The sequence below is a fragment of the Taudactylus pleione genome, unplaced genomic scaffold (genome assembly GCF_031769625.1).
Source record: "Taudactylus pleione unplaced genomic scaffold, aTauple2 ptg000536l, whole genome shotgun sequence".
Lineage (NCBI taxonomy): Eukaryota > Metazoa > Chordata > Amphibia > Anura > Myobatrachidae > Taudactylus > Taudactylus pleione.
Genome location: NW_028284938.1, coordinates 3,775,176 through 3,797,990, shown reverse-complemented (window position 1 = coordinate 3,797,990; position 22,815 = coordinate 3,775,176). Strand labels below are relative to the sequence as shown.

Sequence of the window (22,815 nt, the reverse complement as noted above, 5' to 3'; positions counted from 1 at the left end):
TTTCGAAGGATGGCCTGGTGTCAAGAAGGGCAGCAAAGAACATGAGGGACAGACTGATATTCTGCAAAAGGTACAGGGATTGGATTGCTGAGGACAGGAGCAAAGTTATTTTCTTTGATGAATCCCCTTTCAGATTGTTTGGGGCATCTGGAAAAACGCTTGTCCGAAGAAGGAAAGGTGAGCGCTACCATCAGTCCTGCGTCATGCCAACAGTCAAGCATCCTGAGACCATTCATGTGTGGGGTTGCTTCTCAGCCAAGGAAGTGGGCTCACTTACAATTTTGCCATGAATAAAGATTGGTCCCAAAGCATCCTCCAACAGCAACTTCTCTAAACCATCCAAGAACCGTTTGGTGACGAACAATGCCTTTTCCAGCATGATGGAGCACCTTGCCACAAGGCAAAAGTGATACCTTTGTGGCTCGGGGAACAAAACATCAAAACTTGGGGTCCATGGTCAAGAGGCGGATGAACAAACAAAAACCCACAAATTCTGACAAACTCCAAGCATTGATCAGTCAGTATGTGGCCCAGAAGTTGATTGTTAGCATGCCAGGGCGAATTGCAGAGGTCTTGAAAAAGAAGGGTCAATACTGCAAATATTGACTCTTTGCATATACTTAATGTAATTATCAATAAAAGCCTTTGACACTTAAGAAATGCTAGTAATTTTACTTCAGTATTCCATAGTAACATCTCACAAAAAGGTCTAAAAACACTGACGCAGCAAACTTTGTGAAAACCAATACTTGTGTTATTCTCAAAACTTCTGGCCATTGCTGTATGTATGCAAATATGTACATATACTGTATGTGTGTTTATATAGTCAGGTGCATAAATATTGGGACATTGACAGAATTTTCATATTTTGGCCTCTATTCACCACAATGGCTTTGAAATGAAACAAACAAGATGTGCTTTAACTGAAGACTTTCAGATTTAATTTGAGGGTAATTACACCCAAATCAGGTGAACGGTGTAGGAATTACAACGGTTTCTATATGTGCCTCCCACTGTCTTATTCGCCATAACTTAGCAATTTATTCATGCTAACACACAGCAGGGACAGCCGGTGACGCGATTTGTGGGACGGGGCCACGGATTACAAGCGGCCCCACAGACCAATCAGCCCATCGGGATTTCCCCCGCTAAAGATAACGGCCAATCTGCCCCTGCCTGTACCCCAATTACCTCTATCACTTGATGCAAAATGATGGCTGTTTACTATGGAATGATAGCTCTTTTATACACCATCCCCAGGCAAAAAATGTCATTAAGACAATGCATATGTCGCATAAAAATACCTTGATTTTCTTATGATCCCCTAAGCACACCCTAAATTCTTTCCATATGTCCTGGCTTATACCAGTACCCAGTGCCAGATTCATGTCTACATAGTCGAAATTAAAGAAGGGCCTTTTGTGTGTCGCTGCAGGGGGTGTGACCAGCGCTGTGGTTGTGTAACTAGTGATATGTGGGCGTGACCAGTGTGGTGTGGTCTAAACTTTTCCTGTACTGGCTTAAACACAACATAGCACCCCATTCACATTTAGCAGCATCATTATTAAAATATATTTGCTGAATAACACCCATTTTCTGAGGGTCCTCAGTAATATTATGCATCCATAAGATTTAAGAAGGAGGGATTACAGCAGATATCTCCGATCTGTGCCTTGGTCCCTCCATTTCCGATTGCAAAGCAGCCCCCATGGGTTTCTGTGGGGGCTGCTATGCTGTCTGATTTACCAAACTCTGAAAAGTGAAACCTATAGTGATCCTCCATCTGCCCCTGATGAAGTATGCATAGACCAACGTATGCGCACAGACCGAGTCCTGGCAAGAGATTATTCCTATATTCACATGAACATTTTCATTTTAAAATTTAGACAAAATTATTATATCCCATCCACATTTGCGGGATATGATAAATCGACCCCTTAGCAACAATATTAAAACAGTCATGGTTTGTCACTGCCAATTACAGATACATGTTACATATAACACCCTACACTATGACCAGATCTCACACCCTGACATATATGTTTCACACATACATATACGTTATTTATAATATGTGGGGTCCTTTGGAGATATTTCTGTGTGTGTGTGTATATATATATATATATATATATATATATCATACTTGTCTACTCTCCCAGAATCGCCAGGAGGCTCCCAAATATCAAGTGGGGCTCCCAAGTATTCAAATCTCCCAGGCCAGAGGTACTGTGCGCATGCACCCGGCTGATTATTCACTTTGCGCTGAATCGGGTCATTGTACCACCGCCCCCCACTTTACAATGCCTGTACTATGCATTGTACAGGGGGACGGGGCCACAATGATGCAATTGCACCGGCACATCCACCGCACCACCTACCTATGCTGTACCCAGAGGGGGCATCCAGAAAGTCGTTAAGTATGACATATATATACACACATATATAAATACATAAATATCCCCTCCAGACCCCACAAAAAAAATATGAATAGAATTCAGAATATTTCCTCAACCTCAACTCTCTCAGGTAACCGATCTCAGTCAGTCACGAAGATGCTGGCTTGGTGGAGCTGCTCTGCAGTGGTGGATTAATGGCTGAGCGAAGTGGCCACACATGGAGGGCCCCCACACCCCTACTGCGGAACTCCAGCTCCGAGACCCCGCTGACTGCTGCCTGCGCATCACAGTAATCCCTCCTTCTTAAATCTTATGGATGCATAATATTACTGAGGACCCTCAGAAAATGGGTGTTATTCAGCAAATATATTTTAATAATAATGTTGCTAAATGTGAATGGGGTGCTATGTTGTGTTTAAGCCAGTACAGGAAAAGTTTAGACCACACCACACTAGTCACGCCCACATATCACTAGTTACACAACCACAGCGCTGGTCACACCCCCTGCAGCGACACACAAAAGGCCCTTCTTAAATTTCGACTATGTAGATATGAATCTGGCACTGGGTACTGGTATAAGCCAGGACATATGGAAAGAGTTTAGGGTGTGCTTAGGGGATCATAAGAAAATCAAAGTATTTTTATGCGACATATGCATTGTCTTAATGACATTTTTTGCCTGGGGATGGTGTATAAACGAGCTATCATTCCATAGTAAACAGCCATCATTTTGCATCAAGTGATAGAGGTAATTGGGGTACAGGCAGGGGCAGATTGGCCGTTATCTTTAGCGGGGGAAATCCCGATGGGCTGATTGGTCTGTGGGGCCGCTTGTAATCCGTGCCCCCGTCCCTCAAATCGCGTCACCGGCTGTCCCTGCTGTGTGTTAGCATGAATAAATTGCTAAGTTATGGCGAATAAGACAGCAGGCATTCCATAGTAAACAGACGTCATTTCATATGTAAAATAATTAGCAAGAAGTGTGCTGAAGATATAATGCATAGGTTTAAGATATTTTGAAACATACATGAAAGTTCAATCTGCTCCCTTTATAGACAATTGGCATTCCATTTATGTAGACCAGAGCTGACATTTCATCTAGAATATCCCTCCTTTCGTGTGGTCCCAGATTCCCCAAGGCTACCTAGTAATTTACTATGCATACTAGCTAAAAATAATAACTCATAATACACATTATATTCCATGAACAGTTAATAATTACTAAATGGCAAGGTAGGTGGGGTATAAAAAACATAAGACAGAAAATGAAAGAACATAATGGACTCTTATCTACAGAGCACAGTATGAAACACGCTTCCTGAGTACCAAGCAGCCATATCCTGCTTCCACTGTAACTAGTGTGGCTGGCAGCAGAGAGGATGTCACCGAGTCGTTGTTGATATGACAGTCTGGAGTGGGCAATTATCCAGGAAAGATCACAGCTAGCAGCAGGAGGAGAACTTTCCTTAGAAAGGAAACATAATGCAGGCGGAGTCCAATGATGTAACAGGAAGCTCTCATGTTTCCTGTTGATGATCGCATTCACTCACTTTGCTTAACATCATTTTATTCTTAAAGCAAATCCACATTTAGGGGACGACTATAGGATACTTTACCTTTGCGCTGGTGCATCTAGAAAGGAAGAATACGCCTGTTCCTGGTCACCCACTGGAGGCACGCTTGTGACATCTTGCAGACAGTGAGTAAGATGATTATGCTATATATAGAGTGTAACAACAAATCTGGTTATGCAGTAATATGTATGTATGTTAGTAAACTAATTACTGTCACGATTGGCATTTATCATCTCCTACTATAAACACTTAAGAACACATGAAAGGCCTGGTTTGGTTTGTGTCTTCATTACTTTGCTGCTGACATGCAGAAACCGTTATGTCAGGACTTCTTTAGTGTGTAGTAACAGGGTATATTGTGTTTATTGAAATTAACTGCAATGATTAACTAGCTGTACCGTATCTCTCACACTATATTTTAGTGACCTTGTTGGCTGAAGGTGTAAAACCTATACTGCATGCATATTAATGTTACCACCAGGATGTTTTGTTTATGAGGACACATTTTTCATGAAGATTCTTTCTAAGTGCATTGTATAATAATAATAATAATAATAATAATTTACTAATTATTATTTTTATTATTATTATTCATTTGTAAATAAATGTGACAACATTATTACAAACAAATACTTAAAAGTAGAAAGTTTTTTTAGGACTCGGAGCAGTGATTTCCAACTTCAGTCTTCTAGGCACAAGGAGCAGTCGCTCAGTGTAGGTACATCAATCATCCCCTAACATGCTCAAGCTGACGTTATCGTCAGGTTGTACAGCTTGTTTGGCCGATGATAGATGTCTAAAACGTCCAGGGGAGCGCGCATCACTGATCATGTTAGAAATTTTAGTGAACGATTACGATATAGTTTTTATTCTATCGCTCAATTTAATAGTCTAGTGGATTTGTGCCTTGCCCTTAACAGTCCTCGTTTTAGTTATATACATGCTTCAGCACAGATGGTTAAATCAAAACAATGGAGGTTCTAATTATGTCACTTGTGCTCAAGTATGGCTATCCTTAAAACCTGGACTATTTTGTGACCTAGCCAAACCGTTATTATTATTATTATCCTTTTATTTATATGGTGCCACAAGTGTTCCTCAGCGCCTTACAAAGTACATAAATAAGTGAACAAGAAACCAGTGACTTACAGTACAATACAGTACAGGACAAGGACATGGTTTATATACATTGCTGCATTATCAATCATAACACTCAGATAAGCATCAGGACATAAGCAACCAAGTATTAGGTGCCCAAGTGGGGAGTGAGGAGTTGATGAAAGTATAAGTAATACCCCTTTTACACCGGAGCTAAAACCTGGGTTTTTGAAGGGTTAACCCGGGCAGCTCCCTGGTGTAAAAGGGCAGAGGGTTGGATCGCCGGGTCGAGTGACCCGGCAATCCAACCCAGGTAACTAGCAGGGCTTAACACGGGCGTAGCCCGTGAAACCCTGCTATGGGAACAGCGCACTCCGGGTCACGAAGACCTGGAGTGCGCTGCTAGCCGGCCGATTGGTCCGGCTTCAGTGGCGCTTGGAGATGACGTCATCTCCAAGCGTCCACTTTCACTCCGCAAAAGCCGGGTCTATGCAGACCCGACTGCGGTGTGAGCGGCCCTGACTTGGGAATATCCTGAGTCAGCGCTGGCAAAATTCTGGGTCTGATCCGGATAGGAACTTTGTTCCAACTCCGGGTCAGACCCGGAATTTAGGTGGAAAAGGGGTATTAGGGGGAGCACAAGAGCAATGCTTTGTTTTTGCTTTAGCACCGTACGGACTCTTGCAGCCAGAACTGTTATACAACAAAATAAGAGATGTTACATTAACTTTGTTTTTAGTATATATACCTTTGTATTATATTTATGCTGGTTTTCTAACGATAGAAACCCAGGATAGTAGTTACTGCATTTGATCCTGAAACTGTTAAGAATACTTGTGACCTATTTCCGGCAGTGCAACATGCCAGCCCCAAACACTGATTCTGCTGTAATATCCGCAGTGCAATACACCAAAAGGAGTCTCTGGGAAAATTGTGACTTTTAAGTAAACTTTGTGGTGGCAAGAATTTTAGTTTTTTAATACCTGTCTCTATAAGCAACAGTAGGTGCTTTTAATTATTATGATATTAATCCCTTATCTGCTCCACTAGTACAGTATACTATAGTGCTGGACTCATTGGGGCAGACTTAATTACAAGTGACGCTAGCAGTGTGACATCAGAATTGTGTCGGAACATTCAGAATGGTGGCACCTGCCAATCGAAACATCACTCATTTTAAGGGGTGTGCAGGGAAGTGACCGATGTTGCTCTGTTGTATTTCCGAGTGAAGTGATATTAAATTGCCCCCTCTGGGTCAGAAGTTCCATCTACTACTGTTGAGTAGTTGGTTCTGCTTGAGAGAGCTTACAATATTGATAGCAAATTTATAAGACAAAATAAAAATATTCAGTTTACATGGAATATTCAGTGTGTATACAGGTAATCAAATGTTCCTGTATATAAGTAGTTAGTAACCAGAATAACTGAAGCTATACAGCTTACTCTACTGAGAATGAAATTCCTCAATAATAAACTCTAAGGGGTATTTACTGAAGTACGGGTTTTTAGAAGTGGATTGTTACCCACAGCAACCAATCAGATTCTGCATATCATTTATCTAGCACCTTCTAGAACAGTGGTTCTCAAAACTCGGTCCTCAGGACCCCACACAGGTCACATTTTCCAGGTCACCCAGCAGGTGCACAGGTGTATTCATTAGTCACTGACTCATTTTGAAAGTTACTTGTGATTGTGAGGAGACTTGGAAAACATGCACTGTGTGGGGTCCTGAGGACTGAGTATGAGAACCTGTGTTCTAGAAGATAATAGCTAGAATTTGGTTGCTCTGGGCAATAACTCCACTTCTAAAAACCTGCACTTTAGTAAATATACCCCCAGGACTTTATCGAAATTTCGTTTTTTTTCCAAAGTATTGCTGAGACATAAAACTGCCCTACTTTGCTTCAACCAGAAAAGCTTGATAAATAGTTGTAAACAAAATCAGAGAGTCCCAGGTGGCCAGAGCTCCCAAAAATGATTAATGGCACATAACTTGTACAAGTCATTTCCATAGACTGAAGAACTGAAATACCCGCACCGATAAGTGTATTATAGGTCCTTCCTTACAGAAATTATATGAATAATACCAGTTTGAAATACTGAGCATAGAGTAATTTTATATAGGAGGTGCACCCTGGAATACAATTAACAGTATAGAGTAATATATAGAAAACAGGTTATTCCTTTGTGGGCACTCATGGTCCGTGAGTGCCCCACAAAGGAACAACCTGTTTTCTTTATATTAAGCCATTTCCACTAAGAGCAATAGATGCAGGGATTTCTAATCTGTATAAAAGATCGTGATGGGGTCTAGATTTCACTGACTGGCTCCTAAATTCTACGTTGCTCTTCTCAATGACTAATGTAATGTCCCTTCTGGGTTATAGCCTTCTTGTTCCCACCTGAATTGTGTAAAACAAGTTTCTATAGTATGAATAATAATAATAATACTGTATTTTCCAGTCAGTGCAGAGATCAAATGCAGTTCCTGTCCAGTTTCTGGTTACCATGTATGAAATGGCTGAACACTAGCTGGGTACTCACTATATACAATGTACTGTAAGATATATTGCTCCAACGTGGATCGGAACGATATATCGGACACATTGTATAATGTGTACCCCCAATCCGTTGCTCCTGGCTGTTGTTCATTGAATTGTCCCATGAGCTGACGGCAGATGGAACAATTCAATTAATTTAAAGTAAAAATAAAGATTAGGGGCAGCTCCCTGTAGTGTTCCCCATCTGCAGTGCCCCCCTGTGCCCCAGGAGAGGACCCCCTTATGCAGGCCTCCAGTAGTGCCCCCAGTAGTGATCCCCCTATGCAGTGCCCCTTATACAGTGCCCCCAGTAGTGGTCCCCCCTGTGCAGTGCCCCTTGTGCCCCCAGTAGTAAGCCCCTTATATGGTGCCCCTTGTGCCCCCAGTAGTAAGCCCCTTATATAGTGCCCCTTATATAGCGCCCCCAGTAGCAATCCACCCCCCATGCAGTGCCCCCAATAGTGGTAACCCTTATGCAGTGCCCCTCAAATAGTGGCCCCAGTTGTAGTCTCCCCCCTATGCAGTACCCCCAGTATTGCTCTTTATATAAAGCCCCCAGCAGTGGTCCCTCGATGCAGTGCCCCCAGTGGTAGTCCCCTCCCCCCTATGTAGTGCCCTAGTAGCAGTCCCCTCTCCCCTATGCAGTGCCCCTAGTAGTTGTCCCCTCCCCTTGTAGTGCCCCTAGTAGTAGTCCCCCCTTGTAGTGTCCCCAGTAGTAGTCCCCCCCCCCCCCTTGTAGTGCCCTCAGTAGTAGTAGTCCCCCCCCCTTGTAGTGCCCCCAGTAGTAGTAGTCCCCCTGCCCTTGTAGTGCCCCCAGTAGTGGTCTCCCCCTTGTAGGGCCAGCCCCCCCGCAGTAGACACACGTAATAAAAAAACCCCCACTTACTTGAATCCCCGCTCCTGCCGCCGCCATCCGCTCCTCCGTATGTCCTCCCGAACCGGGCCGCTCTGCATTATGAGAGAGACGTCATGATGTCATGACGCCTCTCCCATTACCCACTGCGGGAGCCGGAAGATGGAGCGGCTCCTGCAGTGGGCGCAGCAGCAGCTAATGAGAGTCTGTCAGACTCTCAATGGCTGCTGATCAAAACAAACACACAGCTGCCGGAACCGTGGCATGGCACCCTGCCCCCCGGCCCAGCCCGCCACTGCATCCGGCACTCCCCCTGCCCCCCAGTAATAAGCACGGTGATGGGGCCATGGGGGTTCGGGCCATGCCCCTGCCCGCAAGCAAGTAACCCACACCTGGTGACACCGTGAGGGGGGACGCTACTGGTCAACCATGTATCTATGTAATATACAAACATAAGCTTGTGCCATGATTTTTGAGGACTGTGGGAAACGTAATTTCAAGACAAGCACTCTGTATAAGTGCATACTGCCTCCAATTATAGTTCTCTTAGAGCATAGGTTCTCAAACTCTGTCCCCAACAGTGCATGTTTTCCAGGTCTCCTCACAGAATCACAAGTGAAATAATTAGCTCCACCTGCGGATCTTTTAAAATGTGTAATTGAGTAATGACTATAGCTGTGCAACTGCAGGGTGACCTGTAAAAAAAAATGACCTGTGTGGGGTCCTGAGAACCGAGTTTGAGAACCAATGTCTTAGAGGATCACTAAACTCAACATAATAACAATTTTGTAGCTGTGGGTGTAGTTATTATTCAGTTTATTTATTTCCAGAGGAATGAGTCAGCAGAGGGGATAAGGTCATACTACATGGTATTCCCTAATATTATGATTTTTGTGATTGGGGCATTTGTATGCGATTCTGAAAAATCTAGGCTGTTTCAAGTGCCTGTACCTTAAAATCTATTGTAGATTAGTGGGGTTTCCATGAGTAATATTTTAGTTAGCGTTCATCATATCACATTTATGTTTGTGAAAAGATGGCGTAATGTCTATAAATTTTAACATGGAAAAACAATTGAAATATCTTAACCCCTTTGTTGAGCCTATTTTTGACTCTTGTTGGTGTCAAGATGCTTCCTGGGATCGGCCGCTACTCACCGCTGCGCCGGCGTCCTTAAGCTTAGGTGTACAGTCGCCGGGGGTGGAGGTGAGTGGTTGGTTGTGTATTCTCCCTGGGGTCTGCTAAGGCCTCCATGCATGTATCCTGGTTCCCACGGTGGCGGTCATGGATGCAGCCATGTTAGTCTGTATCACCTGACTAGTCTCTCCCAATGGTAGTCCTGCGGTTACTCAGCTGATCTTCTGATCCAGTGACCAACTACCTAAGGGTATTTAATCTGACTCCAGGAACAGGAAGCTGCTGTTCAACATTGCGTTTCCAGTGACTGTGATTCTGTTACATCGCTCCAGGCTTTATGCTATTTATTTCCAGTAACTCCTTCCAGTGCTAATCAGCGTCTGGTTCTCCAGGGATTACTTCAGAACCTGTCTCCAGTTAAGACTTCAGCACTATCCTGCATCTGGATCCCCAGCGTGTGTACTCAGTACAGCATCTGTGTACTGACTCCTAGTGCCATTCTCCTGTACCAGTCCTGTGTCTGGATCTCCAGAGATACTCCCTAGTGCAGCCCATGCTGGGTCTCCCAGTATTCTCTCGTTACAAGTTCCCTTCAGTACAGACCAGTGCATGTACCCACAGTATTCTCCTCGTCACTCCCAGGTACCTGACCAGAGTGCCGCGACCTGCTCACTTGGTGCGGCGAAACCCAAATCCCAATAGGAGGGGTCACTGGTGAAGAAAACCAAGTGGGTTACACTCCGCGCCTCTGTTTAGGTCTAGCCAACACCTGGGATTGACCATTAAAGAGGACATTATTACTGTCACACCATCAGTTGGTTCATAGCAACCCTAACCCCCCGGCTCCCAGTCCTCCAACTGAGGAACTGCTTGTGTCGGATAATGACAGTTGGGCTGTTCAAATTCTTTTAGATGAAACGGTTCAATTTCGCTTTAAAAGATACATTTAGATTATGAGGGCTGTGCCCAAATCCATATCTAAATAGCAGCTGAAAAATAAACCAGTCCCGCAAGTGTGGGTTACATGCAAAAGCAGCCAGTATATACTGTTTGTGCAAAAAATTAATAAATGTATTTGCAACTCTTGCGTTGTAACATGGTTTGTCCACATGCAAAGTTACTTTTTTTTTTTTTCTTTGCTCCCATATGATTAATATAGTAGCCTAAGCATACCATTGGAAAAAAAGGCAATCTATGCATCATATCAGGACACACCTTTACTGAAGCCAAGATGAAAGAAGTGGGCATTAGAATCCTCTCTCTCTGAATTTTATATGCTTTTTTAGTATAAGGTTTTATTGCCATAGCTACAAAGGGGGAACATGAAAAGGAGGCTCAGGAACTCGAGGGTGAAGCCCATAAGTGGCATAAAAGGGCGTGGAACCAGATGAAGAATGGTACTGATTGTTGTGACAAAATTCTGTCCAAGGAAGCCTCAGTCCAGTTGTCCTGAGCGGAGGATACGTGTAAATGACTCCAGATCTTGGTTGACTCTGTCCGTCTGGCCATTAGACTGGGGGTGATAGGCGGTAGAGAAATTACGCTTAACTTGAAGTGAAGAACACAAGGAACGCCAAAACTTGGAGACAAACTGCAGTCCCCGGTCAGACTCAATTTTCAAAGGTAGTCCATGTAGTCTGAAGATTTCTTGTATGAGTAATTGAGGCAACTTGGGAGCTGACAGAAGATCGGTGATGGGTATGAAGTGAGCCATCTTGGTAAACCGGTCAACTACCACCCAGATGGTGTTGAATTTGTTTGAAACCGGTAGGACAGTAATGAAGTCCATTGACAGATGTGACCACGGTTGATGTGGAACATTTAGAGGAAGTAACTGCCCAGCTGAAGACTGTCGAAGCACTTTATGGTGGGCGCACCTGTAACACAAGGCAATAAAGTCTTGGCTGTCTATTCTGAGAGTGGGCCACCAGTAAGACCTGGAAATGAAATCGAAGGTCTCATGACCTGCGAAGTGAAAAGCATGAGTCCAATGTAGCAGTTTCTTGCATAATGCGGGCTTGACGAGTTTTCCCAACAGGTGGTGAGGATTTTACTCCAACTGCAGAGAAAGACACTGGATCAATGATGAGATGCTTCGCAGCGGATGTAGTCTAATTTTCTTTCTTCATGGAGTGAGAGAGGGCATCAGCATTTCGGTTCTGGACCCCTGGACGAAAAGACAATTTGAAGTTCAATCATGAGAAGAAGGGAGCCCATCTGGTTTGCCTCGTATTCAGACAATGGGCTGTCTTGTTATAAGAGGTTCTTGTGGTCTGTGAGAATGGAAATGGGATGCACAGGTCCTTCCAAAAGATAGCCTTGGAGGAGTGGCGCTAACTTAATAGAGAGGAGTTATTGATCCCCAATAAAGTAGTTGCACACAGACGGAGTGAATTTTCTGGAGAAAAATCCACATGGGTGGAAAAGACAATCAGGAGCGCTTTGAGAGAGCACAGCTGCGACTCCTATGGAAGAAGCGCCAACTTCTAAGATAAATGGCTGTGTGACATCAGGTTGACTAAGAACAGGAGCTGAAATTAATTTCTGTTTGATTTTTTTTGGAAGGTTTCCTCTGACCATCGGGCTGGATTGGCACCTTTCGGGGTTGAGAGTGGTAATAGGTGCAACAATGTTAGAAAAGTTCTTTATGATTTTGCGACAGTAGTTTGCAAACCCAAGGAAGCGCTGAACAGTCCTGATAGTATTAGGAGGCGGCCATTCCTGAATTGCTTAGAGCTTTTCTGGGTCCATTTTGAGAACAGAACCTGAAATGATCTATTTCAGGAACGGAATAGACTTGACCTCGAAGACAAACTTCTCCAATAAAAATGACTGGGTCAGAGACGTTTCAGAACCTCGTTTACTTACCGGTGATGTTCTTTCAGATCATCGGCGAATATGAATATATTGTCAAGATAACCAACAATTTGCTTATACAACAAATTGCGGAAGATCTCTGTCTGGTTACGACCTAGGATCGGCCTATACTCACCCCAGCGCCGACTTCCCCTGGCTTCTCGAGCGATCAGACGTCATGTGCGGCGGTGAGTGATGCGCTGAGGATTATGCCTTAGGACTGCTTGGACTCCATATGCCCCTCTGTGACTTGGTTACTGCGGTTGCCGGAATGGGCGCATCTATGACAGTCTTCATCACCTGATTGATCCTTTACCCAATGGTAGCGTGGTTGCTGTCAGCTGAACTGCTACCTTAAGGTATATAATTGGGCTCTGCACAGCAGGAACTTGCCAGTACAACATCGTTTCTACTTGTGTATGCTCTCCATTACTACGTTCCAGGTTCCATGCTCTGCTCTTGTCAGAGCTATTTCTAGTGCTCATCCTCAGCATGTGTACTTAGGGCCTGATTCAGAGCCGCTCGTAAGTGGCCGCTCGTTCGCTCCGAGCAATATTCGCACATCTGCGCATGCGTATGGGTCGTAATGCGCATGCGCCAACCAGTCAGTGCGGTCGGAAATTGTGTGTTCGCAAAATTGCGAGTGCCTGCTAATTTGAGTGACAGGATGAGGCGTTTGTGGGTGGTAACAGGGGAAGGTGCTTGAAAACTGGTAGTGGAGATCCGAACGCAGGCGTGCCAAACGGTCAAAACGGGCGTTTTAAGGGTGTGCATAATTAACAAAGCAGCGTCATCGGCCATGTCACTTGGTTGTCTCTTAGCCTGAACTGTTCGCATGATTGCGGTAGGAAAATCCAACTGCGAGCAGTTCAGACGCCTTTCGATGTACTCGATTAATCTAATAAATAGCGGAGATGACGTATGATGCGAGCGGCCAGGGGGCGTCTTTACAAAATAGCGAGCATAGAGGCGTCAACAGACCGCAAAGAGCGAGCGCTCAATTTAAATAGCCGGCCCCTTTTTCTGAACGAGCGAGCGCAAATGGCGTCCGGCTCTGAATCAGGCCCTCAGTACCATCATCTAGTACCACTGCACTATACCATCTTCCAGCGACCGTGCTCCGTCCAAAACCACTGAGTGTGTACTCAGTGCCTAATTCAGCATTGCACGCTAGTGCACTGCTGAACGAAGTTCGGGAATCTGCATGCGCCATACCCGTTTTGCGCATTTGCAGAATGGGTCTGCGTGCCTGCACGTGAACTGGCAGCAGACTATCAGTGATTGACAGTCTGCTGCCATTTGGGCCGGGGAGGGGGCAGCGATGCCCTCTGTTTCCCGAAATGGAGGCACGCCGCTGCCGTTGCGGGGGAGGGAAGAAGACAGGCTCTCTGGCAGACGGAGATTTCCTGGCCTCTTCCCCTAAACTACGGCGGCCGGCTGCTTGACCCCATGGGTCACTGCAGCCGGCCGATGGTATGCAGATTATCCGATGCTGCTTTGAACAACGCAGCTCGTGACGCAGCGTGATGCCTCCTGCTACATTACCATGTCTACGATACAAAGGAACGTAAACATCTGCACACTTATCATAGTGCTTGAAATATTAACCCCGTATTCCTTAATTCATATACATATAGGTCGGTGGTGCTGCCAACAGACAAAAAGAAATTAAGATATCACAAAGAGAAAAAAAGGCAAAGATTTGTCCTCCTATGTGGCGCACTTGTCCATAATTAAATAAAATATATAACGTCTTTATTAGATATGCATTAAAACATTCCAAACGGAATACAATTACAGCGAAATAGGATAAAAAAAGGGGGGGGGGGGAATGTGAAACTATTAGTAGAAAAAATGTGATATTAAAATAACGAAAAGAATCCTGCCGTGTGAGTTTTATTTCATGTTTATATTATCATTAATTTCCATGCTGTACAAACCTAAATTATTTATTTGCAGAGCTTCTGTGTTAATTAATGTAAAATGCGTTTTATTACATTTATGGGAGCGTTACTCAAATCATCTTCACCTTCAATCAATATTTGTGTGAATAAGGGGTGACAGTATATCTTCACCGCCAATCAATATTCATGCGGATAAGATGTAGTAGTATATATCAGCGTCATAAATAATTCCAATATAGCTCTAGCTCTATCTAAACGCTATTATATGCTTATAATTCCTTAAAGATGTGTATCCATTTAGGACATATTATTTTACTACGGCTTTATATTGCTGCCACCTTAATTCATCACAAAAGATATCGATTGCCAATATCAGTTAATTCCAAATAGTTGTAATGATAGTTCTCAATTGTAGAGAGCTAGAAATTTAGCTATATTAATATATAAATTTCTGCTGTCTAAATTGAAATAACCATGTTACTAGATCCCATTAGAATTCACATATATAAAGAGTGCACATTGTCCTGTAACTGGACATTTACCACATATACATAGATGTCCTGTAAATGGACATATAACACAGAAATATTGTAGCGCCCAGTCAAATGAGTGAATAATATATTACTTATGTTTCATTACAATGGTGAGTTGTTTCTAACATATGAGAGCGCCGTACAGCCGCTCGAGTATATTTGCAACAGTGTTGCCAATCACCGTCAGCTCGAATGACATAAGATACACAAAATTAACTATTAAGTTGTCCTGTGACTGGACAAGGCTACAATGCTACAATGCTGCAATATTATTGCACGGAGTACACACGGCGGGCATACCGCCGACGCGCGTTTCGCTGATTAGCTTTTGCCTTGACAAAGCTAATCAGCGAAACGCGCGTCGGCGGTATGCCCGCCGTGTGTACTCCGTGCAATAATATTGCAGCATTGTAGCATTGTAGCCTTGTCCAGTTACAGGACAACTTAATAGTTAATTTTGTGTATCTTATGTCATTCGAGCTGACGGTGATTGGCAACACTGTTGCAAATATACTCGAGCGGCTGTACGGCGCTCTCATATGTTAGAAACAACTCACCATTGTAATGAAACATAAGTAATATATTATTCACTCATTTGACTGGGCGCTACAATATTTCTGTGTTATATGTCCATTTACAGGACATCTATGTATATGTGGTAAATGTCCAGTTACAGGACAATGTGCACTCTTTATATATGTGAATTCTAATGGGATCTAGTAACATGGTTATTTCAATTTAGACAGCAGAAATTTATATATTAATATAGCTAAATTTCTAGCTCTCTACAATTGAGAACTATCATTACAACTATTTGGAATTAACTGATATTGGCAATCGATATCTTTTGTGATGAATTAAGGTGGCAGCAATATAAAGCCGTAGTAAAATAATATGTCCTAAATGGATACACATCTTTAAGGAATTATAAGCATATAATAGCGTTTAGATAGAGCTAGAGCTATATTGGAATTATTTATGACGCTGATATATACTACCACATCTTATCCGCATGAATATTGATTGGCGGTGAAGATATACTGTCACCCCTTATTCACACAAATATTGATTGAAGGTGAAGATGATTTGAGTAACGCTCCCATAAATGTAATAAAACGCATTTTACATTAATTAACACAGAAGCTCTGCAAATAAATAATTTAGGTTTGTACAGCATGGAAATTAATGATAATATAAACATGAAATAAAACTCACACGGCAGGATTCTTTTCGTTATTTTAATATCACATTTTTTCTACTAATAGTTTCACATTCCCCCCCCCCCCTTTTTTTATCCTATTTCGCTGTAATTGTATTCCGTTTGGAATGTTTTAATGCATATCTAATAAAGACGTTATATATTTTATTTAATTATGGACAAGTGCGCCACATAGGAGGACAAATCTTTGCCTTTTTTTCTCTTTGTGATGCATTACCATGTCTACCTGCTTGCAGCTTTGCAATTACGATCCTTGCAGAATCAGGCCCTCAGTACCATCAGCGTGTACCACTGCATGATACCATCTGCCAGTGACAGTGTTGCGTCTAAGACCACTGCGTATGTACTTAGTACCATCAGCTAGTTATATTGTATGATACTACGGGGCGTTTTTTTTGTTGCGGCCTCCTGGTGACAACCCACAGCTTTTGCGAGTGGCCAGGTGATGGTCGCGACCCTTGCGACAAGACCCTTCTGGTAGGGTCTCGTCCGTCGCAAGCCCCAGAGAGCTTCCTGCTCTAACAGAGCAGGTAGCTCTCCACTGACATCACTGGTGATGTCAGTGGTGCCTCCGTTTGTGTAGCCAGCCCCCCTCCCCGCCTACAAAACGGGGTGAGCTGTCGATCAACATCGACAGCGGCCCCTTTTGTAGTGAGTCCCAGAGTGAGAGAATTTCTCTCTCGCTCCGGGGCTTGCGCGTGTGCAGTACCCCACCATCGACCCGCTATGCGCTCGCGAGCAGGTCTGAATCAGGCCCTCAGTACCTACATGTAGTACCACTGCATGATACCATCTGCCAGCGACTATCTACATCTAAGACCACAGTGTGCGTACTCAGACACTGATTCAGAGCCGGACGCTCTGACAGAGTGCTCGCTCTGAATCAGGGCCGTCCCTCTGAATTTTAGAGCGGCCTCCTGGCTGCTCGCATAGCTGTGGGTGACCACCCACAGCTATAGCGAGCAGCCAAAAAGATCGCGACCATCGGGCTTGCGACGAGACCCTTGTGGTAGGGTCACGTTTGCCGCAAGCCCTGGAGTGCTTTTGGCTCTATCGGAGCCAAAAGCACTCCCACTGACATCACTTGTCAGTGGGGCCGGCCCCAGACGGTAGGCGTTCCCATGGGAACGCCTCCGTCTGGCCAGCCACGCCCCCGGCACGCCCACCAAAGGGGGCGTGCTGTCACTCACCATCGACAGCATGCCCCCTTTGTAGCGAGACCCATAGCGACAGCACTCGCGAGCGGGTCTGAATCAGACCCTCAATACCATCTTCCAGTGACAGTGCCGCATCTAAGCCACAACTAGTTTACTTAGTACCCTCGTCATTTACTGCCTCGTGTCCCCACTTCCCTGTGCCAGCATTACCTCAGGATCTGCATTTAGCGCACTCTTCCTGCAGCTTAATTCTATTAGTGCTATTCCTCTGTGTCTCTTCTGTGATTGTGTTTCTCTATTTCCACTTGTACAGTATACCTGCCCAAAGGGTTGCGACCTGCCTGCCGGGTGCAGCATAAACCCAAATCCCAATTGGATGGGTCACTGGTGAACACCTCCCGGCAGGTTAGACTCTGTGCCTTTGGTCACGTCTCGTCAATGTCTGGTACTTGTAGTTGAGGGGGACATATATCCAAGCCCCTCGCTTCCGGTTCATTTCCCAACCTGGGGCCTTGACTTCCAGCTCCTCAGTAGGAGATCTCCTTCACACAAACGTGACAATCTCATTAACATAGTGCTGGAATACTGCTGAGACCGAAGGGCATAACAAGGTATTCGGAACGAGCATCGCGGGTGTTAAATGCGATCTGCCACTCGTCTCCTTCCTGAATTCGTATGCGATTATATGCTCCTCGCAAGTCCAATTTGGTGAAGATGGTGGCTACACTGACTCGATCAAAAAGCTCTGTAATCAGAGGGAGAGGATAGCGGTTTTTAATGGTGATGTCTCCCCTATAGTTGATGCAGTGGCGCAGACCTTCATCTGTTTTGACGAAAAATTAAATAACAAAAATACCAGCGTCAGGACCTGGCTTATATGTGACCACCATCGACCGCTAGAAGCATACCCATCTACTTATCCTTTGGTGAGACCCTCTACTATTGGAGATTGCTATTTAGACCAGGAACCGTGCCCAAGGGGACTACTTACATGCGACATTTTTGGAAGCATTGCTAATAAAGACCCTATACAACATACAGACACTGAAACTGGTAACTATAGCCTCATTGGGAGTGCACATTCCCTCTCACCTAAATACCAATTTGGGACTTGGAGTCTCCATAAGACTATTGCGGTATATTTAACCAGCATTGTGGCTGCAGTAATAATATGCGGGCTATTCATTTGAGACATTCATTCATCTGATACAATACATATGCAGCCTATATGATGGATCACTTTGATATTTGAATGTCGTTCAGTGTGCTATTTTTAATAGTATTGAGATTTGCTTCAGTATTTGTGTATTTTTTTTTATATTTTGATTTTAATTCTATGTGATAAAATTTTGTCAGTGACATCCTTTGAATATACTTATATTTGAGTGCTGGTATCATTCCATATCTGTTTATTGAGCAGCAGGTCTGAATGGGAACTGGATATATAATACTAAAGAGTTGGGCAGAATCGGATTGGAACCGATGATGCTAGATTGAGAAATTGATCGGTTTGAGACTGATGTTGATTAATTGCAGTACTGCGTCTGTTTGGGACCGATGATGAATTGCAGTACTGGGTCGGTTTGGAACTAATGATGGAAGTATCAGATGGGACCGATGGTTGGATGTATTGGCTGGAATCGATATAGGTCTCTGTGGTAAAACAGACTGGAATGTTAGATGGAACAGGAGACTTGATAACCCGACTTGGAACTGGAATATAACGGACTGGAACTGTTCAGATACTGAGTAAATGGGAGCTCAGCACAGAGCTGTAACTTCGCAGAAGCGATGTACTGGCAACAGAGGCCGGTCAGGATATGGAATTTATAGGGGATGATCCCTAGGGATTGGATGCTGCGATCAGCTGATCTGGGAGCAGCGCTCTGAGTGGAGGAAAAGCGTCAGGTGACAGAGTCCAACATGGCTGCATCCATACTGTGGTTTAGGAGGGAACTCTGGCGTGCAGTTTGTGTGCCATCATCCTGGGAAGACACGTTGGAGCCATCTCCATACTCAGTGACAGGACACTAAGTGGACGAGGCAGGAGCAGCACAGACAGAGCTCAGCACCAGCCAGGAGCGATGTGCAGCATGAGCGGACTCTGTGCTAGTCTGGACAGACACCGGAGAGGTAAGAGAGTGGTTTTCAAGGGCAGGAGCATGACACGACACAGGGAAAACTTTCAAACTTCATGCACAAAGGGCCCTGGTCAGATCAAACTAATGGCTCAATCACTGTGAGTAAGCCGTACAAACCAGTGTGACAATGGGCTTGATTCAATTCAGCGCGTTGTTGAATAGCTCCGGGCGTGAGCTCCCAGCGCTATTCAATTCAGCGCGCTATTTGGTCCGACAGTTGCCAATTTAGTCTGAGCTCCGAGAACCGGCATGATCTGACTAAAGTGTCGGCCGCGAGGCTGTTAGCGTCATGCTAAGCCGGAAAACAGCCTTGCGGCCAGCACTTTTGTTGGATTTCTCATTGCACCCTCAGGGGGCTGTGAGAAGAAATCCTTTAGTCGGGCCAAACAGTGCGCTGAATTGAATAGCAACGGGAGCTCCCTCCCGGGGCTATTCAGCAACGCGCTGATTTGAATCGAGCCCGATGTCTTGTAAAAATGGTGTGCACAATGGTATAATAGGGTCACAGACTGTTATATTGGTCATGTGCTAGTATAATTTAATGGGGCACAAGCTGGTCTACTACAATGTTGGGAACAGACTGGTAAAAAGTTAGGTGGGGAACATGCTTCTATTATGTGGTGATGGCGCTTTCCTGGGCAGATATGTTACTAATTATCTTCTGTTTCTCACATTCTTATATGCCTATTCAAATGTGAACCCTTACGGCTTCTAGTTCCCAACCTTTTAAATGTTATTGTTTTCCTATGAAACATTATTTAAGTAATAATAAGGTGTAGCATATAATAGTGATCCCCTCTTAACAGGAGGCTGGAGGAGTTTAGGAGGTAAATTTACCCATAGCAGTGGATTTGGGTTTTTAGATGGATTTCTGCAAACGCAATCTGCAGATTTACTAAATCCAAATATGACAGGAATCCAATATGAATGCTGACTTTAGAACACAATTGAACATTAGCTCAGTATTAGGTTTTGTTTTAGTTAAAATAATAGAAATTCCAGATTTACTGTGCAAATCCGATGGCAAACCCAACTAAAAATTAGAGGTTAGTTGGAGTGTTCAGGCTCTGTCTTAGTAATAAGCTTTAAAAGTATAGGATCTCTGGTATAAAGGACCTCTGAGTCAAGGCTGGTATTGAAAAATAGCAGGGAGAAACAGTCTGGGGTCCCCCCTATTTTCCAGTAACCAGCACTAGACTGAGCCAGCCAAAACTGGCGCTAAAGCAAGGGGACATAGCGTGTGGTCCCCCTGCCATAACAACCAGTCCTTGACTGGTCAGGCCAGGGCTAGAATCACTAGGAAATGGGGCCATACCCCCAAAAAAAGTGTGTACCCCCTCTCCAAAGACTACCAACCCTAGGATGAAAGGCCAAGGCTTTTCTCATCACCCACAGGTAACTGACAAAGTCTCAGGTACCTTCCTAACGAGCACAGCAGTGTCCAAGATGACTGAGTAGCTAATTTGTTACGTGAAGGGAGTTTCATTTGCCAGCAAGGGCAGAAGGATAGCCAACATTCCACTGCAGAGGTATCGGGTCACATGGTCGACAGTAACCATGTCGACATTCAAAATGTCGACACCACAGTGTCATCATTAGAATGTTGACATGGCCAAACTGTCAACATCACCATGTCGATATCCTCAAGTTATGGTTAGGCCGCGGGTGGGGGCGGTTAGGGTTATGCACTATGGGTAGGTTAGGGATAGTGGGCAGTGGGTCAGAGGTCCAGCCTGCCCTTCAGTGACTCGCCCTTTCTCGGGCCTCCGCTCCTGTCACGCTGCTGCGATCGTAGCTTAGCAGGAAAGATGAACTGCACAGGTTGTGACAGGTGCAGGTGCTAGAATGAACATTATATTCTCTATCTTCTGAGGTAAATAAAATTGCTATTAACCTCTAAATAGAAGTATGTGCCTATTATCCTGTGTTTTAGTGCATCAATCATTGGGAAGAAAATCCAGGGAAGGGATCATAGACTATTACACCTTTATATGAGGTCATATGGGATCTCACTAGCCATCCCTTTTTGGACTCATTTTCTCAATCAATGAAGAAGACTCGTTTGGAGGCCCTGCCAGAAATAGATTAAAAATAGAGATGAAACTAATCTTATTGGTCTAATCTGTATCCTAAACTCCAACTACAGGTGAGCAGGTGTAACCATTGCACTCAGTGGGTACTCGGAAACCATCCCAAATGGATGCAATCAGAGCCCCGTGATTTACCAATGAATGAAAGGGGCAAACATGACTCAATTAAACTTGCATCATGGGGCTTAAGGACGCAAAATCCCTGGCACCTTTCCCATCGAGACCTGCTGTTGAAAGCAGGTGTAAGTGATGATATATGTGCAGCCTGAAACTCTACATTAAGCCTCAAATCTCAGCCGGCTCTGTGTCCTCTGCGCATCACAGTCAGCTACCAGGAAAAAGGCAGCCTCTTTTTAATTCCAAGATGGGCGATGTGAACCCCCTTGCTCTGGCTAGAGCAGTTTCATACCAGCCATCTACGATTCAAAACGAAGCCGCCTATTCTCTGGGATCCGGCTGAGTTGTGGGGAGGAGACAGACCTGCCCAAGAGAGTAGTCTATGTTCCTTGTGACCCCCTATGTCCTGGGGGGAAGTTTGGTAGGCTATGTCCTGGGGTATTGCCATAATCTATTTCCTATGGGGAGGGGGGGAGGGTTGGGTGTCAGTCTTTGTCCCATGTAAGTCGCTGTCGCACACCCCTTGCCCAGCACCTGCATACTCCTATGTTTCTAGCATAGGTTCTATAATGTTTTAAATTTTTGTTTGTGGTTGTTATTAGCTGATTTTCAGGAGTGTCCTTGGTTTCATTATGATGTGATATGAGATGACCCACTCGGGACACTGCGCACGGGTTGAAGCCAAGATTTCTGTGCCAAAATCCTGATGACCGGCATCCCGATGGTAAGTATTGGGGTTAGCAGGAGGGTTAGGCACTAGAGGAAGGGGTTAAGGTTTGGCTGCAGGGGGGGATGTTAGGGTTAGGCTGAGGGAAAGGTGGTTTAGGGTTAGTAAACTTAACTTCAGGCATCAGGATTCTGAATGGCGGGATGCCGCTGTCGATATTCTGACCACCGGGATCCCTTACCCAACTCGTCCTGCGCACCCCTAGGGAAGTGTGAGACAAATTGTATGACATTGACGGCACATCATGTGCATCGCCCCAGCATCATGTTGAGTTGAATTGCCGCCTTAATGTCCAGAGTCTCATTATACATATGTGTCCTCATACACTATTGCTTCTTGGTGCCAGGTCCCATGCCACTCAACTTGCGCCAAGTGTCTTTGTCGCAGTGCATTGCAACTAAGATGCACATTCGAGCGATGAAGACGGCGCACCACTTAGTGCTGCATGGTGAATTGAAGCTAGATGTTTGAGG

At 44.5% G+C, this 22,815-nt stretch overlaps 1 protein-coding gene across 1 annotated transcript in view; it reads left to right on the top strand.

Annotated features, from left to right (window-relative positions):
* Nucleotides 1–3,832: 3,832 nt before the first annotated feature.
* The window catches only part of CALCRL (calcitonin receptor like receptor), a 196,064-nt gene continuing 177,081 nt past the window's right edge, over nucleotides 3,833–22,815 (top strand). The window contains exon 1 of the mRNA XM_088451049.1: nucleotides 3,833–4,095. The gene's annotated coding sequence lies outside the window, so the exon portion shown is untranslated. The remainder of the gene's footprint in view (nucleotides 4,096–22,815) is intronic.